This window comes from Mercenaria mercenaria, chromosome 14 (assembly GCF_021730395.1).
Source record: "Mercenaria mercenaria strain notata chromosome 14, MADL_Memer_1, whole genome shotgun sequence".
NCBI classification, from domain to species: Eukaryota; Metazoa; Mollusca; class Bivalvia; order Venerida; family Veneridae; genus Mercenaria; species Mercenaria mercenaria.
The window spans coordinates 48,114,999-48,123,081 of record NC_069374.1 but is presented as its reverse complement, the minus strand read 5'-3'; positions in this window follow the sequence as shown (position 1 = coordinate 48,123,081).

The following is an 8,083-nucleotide window of genomic DNA, read 5'->3' as shown; positions in this document are numbered from 1 at the left end:
TCAAGACAAACTCATCTTCAACCTATTTAAGTAGAATTAAATCAAAAGAGGCCTTTACAACTGCTAATGATTTCATTCAACGTTACAAGTGAAATGATTTATCTCGCAAGCTAATGATAATACATGAAAACTCATGTATCGATGCACATTAAATTGTTAACATTTACAAAAATAGATTTAAAAAAAAAAGCGACAGAATATGGTGAAAATCCTTTATTTGAATTATCTCAACTTTTTAATGTTAACACGTACCAGTATAGAATTCCAACACATGCCGCTATTTCCGTGACGTTTATCTTTGCGTAAACAAAAGCTGTTACATAAAAGATTTTATACATCTAATAGAACTGAGGCAAATAAGTATAGGCCTACATTGTAAATATATGTCATAAATATCTTATTAGTTATTCTAACATGGCTCGATTTGATTTTCAGTTAAACAAAGAAGAAAATCAAGCTCTGTATATTCTGCGATAAACAACAGTTGACGCGCGGACCGGTAAGAGAGCATTATGACGTCAATTATGACGTCATAATGCCGCATGACGTCCGAAACATTACTCCTCGCGTAAATGAGTAAATGAAGTCCAGCATAATATTTAATAAAATATATCAATGAGCATGTCAGAATAAAACAATCAAAGCCTTCTTGTGATTTATCGTCTTATTTACCACGGTTCATCGTTCAGATGCTTCAGTATTTAACCAATTCCTACACATCTAAACACTGAGCCGTGGTAAACCACGATAAACCTCGAAGGCCTTGATCATTTGTTAAATATAGGTATATTCTTAATGAAGAAGATACGAACAACAACCAGTCTTCAGAAAATAATACCAGGGAAAACAGAATCTGGCCAACCTCGGCACAGTACGAAAAAAAAAGTAAAACGTAGATGAAAATGAGAAATATGCATTTTAACATAACACATAACTCGGAAAAAACTGCTCTTTATAATTTTTTAAAATTTAGAAAACCTTTATGTAATTATAACATCATGTTCGAGTAAACATTATTTTATCTAACTTTATTACAAAGTTTACGTTTAGGAATTAGTTCGATTGTTTGGAGAGTAATCGGACACACCGATTTCGAATAAAGTGAAACCCCCTCATAACCGCGGGACAACAGCATATTTGTTTTAAGGAGGCTTTTGTTCTAAAAGGTTAATTTATTTAGCAAATTGACTAGATAGAGACACCATCCTTTGCAAAGAGGTTTTAGCTCTCCGGAGATGTATTTACAAATGATATCCTTGTATTTATGGACACATTATAGAAACATATTCCATACATAATACTGTTTCCTAATATTAGAAACATAAGAAATACGAGTAAAGAAAACATTCCATGAAATAAAAAAGAAAGATTTTTTGCTGTTTTTTCTGCGTTACTGCGGGCAGTTAACCTAACCAGTGTTCGTGGATTCTGTATTCCTAACAAGTAACTTCCATCTTCACCACATAAATCAGAGGCGGAGGACGAATAATTTCGGTGAGTGCCTTCTGTTAAGTCGTCATGCCCTACCCGGGAACCGAACTCGCGATTCATAGATCTGCGCTCCAATTGAGCTAAGCGGATGGGGTAAAAGAAAGAAAAAAGAAAGAAAGAAAGCAGCGGTTGTGACTGACAATCGCTGTAATTCAACGAAACCTCTCTGATATCATGAATACTGAACTTGTAGAAGTTATTATTTATTTCCAATAGCGTCTGTGGTATAAAATTTCAAAATAATGAAAAATTAACTCTGACCCGTAAAAACCAAATTTCACCATCAAATTATGCGAACGTATGCGTGGAGCGGGTAATTAACCGGGCAAGCCCATGGCAACTTATCTTATGGTCAGACGTGAGTAGGGTGGTGAAGTAAGAAACGAAATAGTAAAATTGTAAGACCTCGGAATGTGCGTGCGTGCGTGTGTGCGTACTTAGGGATGGGTTAGGGGTAATATTAATAAAAACAAGCCGTCGTTTATATGACTGAAAAATTGTTGAAAAAGACGTTAAACCCGAACACACACAATAAAAACAAGATACACACAAACTTTACTCCCTTGGAGGGGCGGTTGAGTCAAGGGTCATAAATCACAACCTTTAGAATATTTGAACCTGTTGTATAATATTGATCAATGATATTGTACAATAATGATGTTTTCTGTTTGTGTTTCAAGTGTGAAAACACCGAACAATAAAAACAAATGCATATGCAAATATTCTTCATGCAACGGAAAACGTGTTTATTGGTACTTTAAATCAGAAATATTTGGAAAGAATAAGCTTTATCATATAGAAAGTATATTTAAATTAAGCGACTTTCAAAATTGACATGATCCGTATTTTAAGCAAAGTTGTATTGGCGTATGTAATACATTCTGTATTCAAACCATTTCTCAATGAAGTCGCCAATTTTACTGTTATAAGGACCTCTTTTGCTCTTTTGAAAGGAAAACTCTCTTTCTCACGCTTCATGATTCGTTTCACGCCTGTAGTGAATAACTGCTGAATGAGAATGTAAAATACTAAGATTTGAAAAGAGATATTACAGGAAAGACAGCAAAACTAAGCTATGTTGTTATTTGGGGTAGGGGTAGCGTAACGTAATTTTACGCGAAAATTAATTCGGTGACCACACATTTTTTTTCCTTCGATCGATAGAAAATATATTTTTATGATTATGTCTTTTTGTCAAAGTTTATCGATTGGGTTTTACGTGACAAGATTAACGCAAACTATTTATTCAAAACTAAACCTCATATTTGTCTCTCTGACCTCACTTAAACGTAAATATCGGCTTCAACGTTAAAATGATCTCCATAAATTATACACCATTTAAAAGACATTTTTAAATGAAAATATGATGAGAAAAAGCAAATCGATACTTGTTGAATGAATAGAAAGATTTAAGAAAACAGTCTGACGGGCGCGAAATTATGGTTCATCAAAAATTGACGTCAATAGTCGTGTTTGAAGGTTTGTAGAGAAAAAAGCTTCAGAAATATCAAAAAAGTAAAATACGCATTCTATGAGGAATATGCTGAATTTTATATCAAACCAAATTTCGAAACGGAACCTTACAACTTCAAATTAGGCGCATTCCACCTTAACCAATTGATCATTTACACTAATATATTTTCATTTTATTAAGTTCTTAATACACATCAGATTATCACTAGAAAGTATCTTTAAAATTTGGTTTCCCTATTCTAGTTACCCAACCAAGATAGCGTTAATTTAGCATTTAGTATAAATAAGATTAACATATATTACGAATTGTATGAATAGAAACACTACTGTATTAAAGTTGTCAAAAATTTGCATTAACAAATACATATTGTGCCAAAATTGATTAGAAGTGTATGTTTATAAAATCATTATATTAATCTGTTTGTCTGTTTCGGGTGCGCAACTTAGTTAATTAGACTAAAATTAGTTGAATTTCGTAGATACACACTGTTTTAAATGTTGTCTTTTGTTTCAGGTTGCAGAAATATCCCACTATTTGTCAAAGTTATTTTATATTAAAGGAAGACGGTTAAAAATCATAAAAAGTAATGAAATACACATTTCCAACTAGGATCCAACTCTATGAAATGGGTCATTTTGTTTCTTAAATTAATCTTTAGCAGAATATATGAAATTTGAAAAATGGCATAAAATGTTGCTCAAACGTGACTAACAACCTTAATTAAAGGTTAATACTTAAGCAAAAACTCTGATTCCATGGGTAATCACCTACAACTCAGTGTGAAAATTCGGTAATGATATTTATGACGTTGATTATTTGTTTGTGTTACTTAAAAACCTATCAAAGAAACACACAAATATTAGCTACATTATATACAGTTGTGTAGTGGAAGCAACTTGACCCCGATGGTTGACCTCTGTATTATAATACATAACGAAGCACAGCCTATTATTTAAAATGTGTGTACGTAAAACGCTGTATACAAACTTGTTCCATATAAATATACGCCACACTTAGCACCCCTTATTTCTACAATGAAATAATCGATAATGAATAATCAGCCTAAGGTCAACCATCGCGTTCAAGTTGCGACTACTGTACGACAAATATATCAATTTTATAGAGAACACCAAGCATATTTCAACTGTTTTTTTTTTATTGTACATAGAAAACTTGCCACCTCGATCAAACAAATATTTAACCTCTGTGAATCAAGGTTAATGACTTTAAATAACGCATTTAATGATATAATCATTAAGAATGTGACAGTATCAATACATATGCGACCAATTAAAACACCATCAAATTGTTTTTATGAATCAACGTTGTATAGTACTTTTATGATTTCAAGGAAGAAGCCTGATTGGCTGAAATCTAAAACTTGAGATTACCCAAGGGACAAATCACTTAACGAATGGCTAGCCATCCAAAGGAAATGTAATGGTACAATCATAAAATCTGCGACGAAATCAATGCATTGGAGACTCATTAATAAAGAACAATAAGAGTTAATAAACATTACGTAATGCGGTTTATGGTTCAGCCAGTAATGCACGCCATAAACGCTTTGATATATAGCTATGACCTGTCTTTTACGCCAAGAACTAAGATAGATATTAATAAAGATTCAAGAATATTGTATTATATTGCAGTTATAGTCCAGCGCAATTTATAGAGGAACTTTTTCTTTGTATCAATTTTACTGTTCCGTCTCTTCCCTCCCTTGTGGGCAATATTTCAAAATATGGTAAAGTATTTGAAACAAATTACTGGTGATCGGTAAATATTTTATTAAACGCACCGACCGATATTGTTATTTCCGAATGCAAAATTTATTAAGGGCATTTTCGGGTGTTGTTACTGCGCAACTGTTACAGATATACTTTACTGCTAGTCTGTCACTTACAGAACATATTTTTCTCCTGCGTTTGATGTCATTGACAAGCTAAATATGAGTGAACGATGGTCAGTTATCAGGTATGAAAATGCTTAGGTTTACAAAAAGCGGTATGTTCGGTTTACAAAATACAATCCAATGAAAGCAGACTCCTATGTACTAAAAGAAAACCGGAGGGTATAGAAAAAGTAGAATAAGATTAAAGGCTGTCCATTTCTTATGCACGACATTATTTTGTTTGTTTGTCTTGGGTTTAAAGCCGTTTTTTTTACCAGTATTTAAGTTATGTAACGGCTGGCAGTTGATTTGGATCAGAAAACAGTTTAGATCCTGATCAGACTGCGCTTGTTGGTTTTCTCATGGCACGGCTCATGTATACATTGTCAGTCGAGTTAATGGATCAAGGGAGATAATTTTATTTTGCATCAGCCTTTCATGGAACAATCTACAATGTACGTAATGCAGAGGCCACATATCGTAAGCGCCGCGACTATGGCATCTAAAACAATTGAGTTACAAGAAAGTTTACAAAGCACACTACATCTAATTATTGCGGTAATGAACTCGTAATACATTCAGAAATATTTGTTCGATTACATCTTCTCAATAATGCATTTTCGGCAGTCTGTCATTGCTAATGTAGTTTATACAACCAACGAGCTGGCGAATGCTGAAATCGCACATGGAGAAAAACGTAATAGTTTGGAAATTGGCAAATTTTACTAGAAGTCCTCTACCTTAAATCGAGTGAACTGTCATTCTGTTAATATAATCTTACACAACTATATTAACAACATATGCTGACAGTCTTTGTGATTTTATAACACAGTTGATGAAGCAAAGAAGAATGGAGATACATCTTGACCTTTCCATTACTTAGCAAATGAATTTTGACTCAGTCAACTTACAAAGATTGATGGCATTATCTATAACACCACCCACACTTCAAGGGGAGCGGTGCGGTCATGACATGACTTTTCGTATGACACCAGTACTGATTTTTCCAAGAAACGGACTCGAGAGAGGTTCCAATAAGCTTGAAGCTTTCATCACAATCGAGCTAAAACAAATTAATATATTTAACACTACCCGTGACAACATCTTATCAATGAACAGAAATGTTCCTTAATGACCTAGCCAACTGTAAATGCGACAAGCTCCTATAAATATTGTATACCTGTTCTATACGCTGGGGACTTAATTAAAGTAATATTAGGAAAATGCTTGAATTGTCATTTTTCTTAAAGGCAAATGACATTGGCTCCATAAATCCATATTACTTACGTTATGACATGAGTGTTAATTGATAAGTCAGTTTGTTCATCCGATTGACATATAAGCTATATTTAGAACTCTCCGAACATCGGAAAGCTGATCATCTTATTGCAGTACTAACTCAGTAGAAAGCTCTTTTAAATAGTTCATGGACATCGCATGTCTACTTGTGCCTAAATTATCAATAAGGTCTAGATACCATCAAAGTATTCTCCTCGTCAGAAGCACACTTTTGCAGTCTTGCTACTCACAACCTAGATGCTGAAAAGTAGTCTCCTCTTGGTATACTGTTGATACACTTGAAAATTACCGAACAAAGGGCACTTCTAGAGACATATCGAATATCTGCGAGTATTAAGATAATAAAGCATGCCATATAGGACCAAGTCCAAGAGACTCAGATCAGGATAATGTGAGATTTTCTTTACCTAAGTAGCCATATGGATTAGTTCTGTATAGAACAGCAGGTATTAATTTAATTTAAAATCAAACTATGTTACAAACATGTTCAGCTCTACCTGATCTGTAAATATGCAATATTCCGCTTTAAGGACGCTCGCGGCAGTTTCGTCATTTTATTCGCAATAACAGATTTTGATGAAATGTTATGTATTACAAGATCATATTATGATGTATTGAGAAATGAAATAAAAATACTAGGTCGCCAGCACTGTTTCAATTTTATTTGTCCTCAGATATTCTGCTTCTTTTTTTTCAAAATTTCCATACTCCTACCATGTATTTAAGTAAAGTACAATAATTAGTATAAAATTGAAATCTAAACATTTTTATAACAGAAAACAATATTTCTAGCGAAGACATGCACAGAGAAATACAAAGAAATTGATTGTGATAAAAAGAACAATAGTTGTTCAGCAGACCGATGGTCATTTTTTCATATTTTTGTCAATCTTTAGTTGGTATTTCTGCTATTTTATCAAATTTCACATGATAAAACTAAATCAGACTCTGCACATGTATTTACTTATGTCTACCTAATTTAAAACAAATCTAAATTTTAAGGTCACCATATTAGATTTGACTAATAAATTAAATAACAACGAGTTGGGGTGTGAACGCATATTGGTACCAAATATGTGATCAATTTTTATTTCAAACGATGGCAAAACTCAGCCAAAATCTTTGACAGTATTCTGATATTGTCCACAGCTTAAGGCAAAATAGTTAAAGAGAGGATCAAATAGCCCTCATCTGAAGAACATCTGGAATAAACACGCTGAAAGTGTGACTGAAGAAACTGTTTTCTTTCTGTATTTTTAAAGGAATCATTCCGGTTGATGCATCCTGTACCTTTAACCTATTGATCTTAAAAGCAATAGGGTTATCTATTCTACTCCAATCACCCTACTTAGTTTAAAGGCATGTTGTTTGTTATGCATGACGATAAACAATGTACAAGTCTTTAATAAAAAATATGTTCTGTTCTGAAGTATTTTGATGCCATAGATGTAGGTTTCCGCCATTCTAAGAAGAAAACCGATAGTTCGAATGTACGGTTCGGGTACGGTACGGGGATTAAGGAACAACCAAATTTGCATGGTGTTCAGGTAAAAAAAAACTACCGCGAGCGCTTCTAGAAACACCTTTCCTGTGCTTGTTACAGTTATTCGCATCTTTTAATTGAAGTAAGTGATTAAAATTATTAAATATCTTGAAATATTTGATACCAATAAACTGTGATGTAAAACTCGATCGTATTTCGATATGCTAACTTCTGACATTCATAATATCGTCATAGCTAGAGATAAAATATGACGGGCAGATGTAAAAGTTATTTCTTAGTCTTATCTAACATTGCTTATAAAATCTATATTTGAGCCGCACCATGAGAAAACCAACATAGTGCATTTGCGACCAGCATGGATCCAGACCAGCTTGCGCATCCGCGCAGTCTAGTCAGGATCCATGCTGTTGGCTTTCAAAGT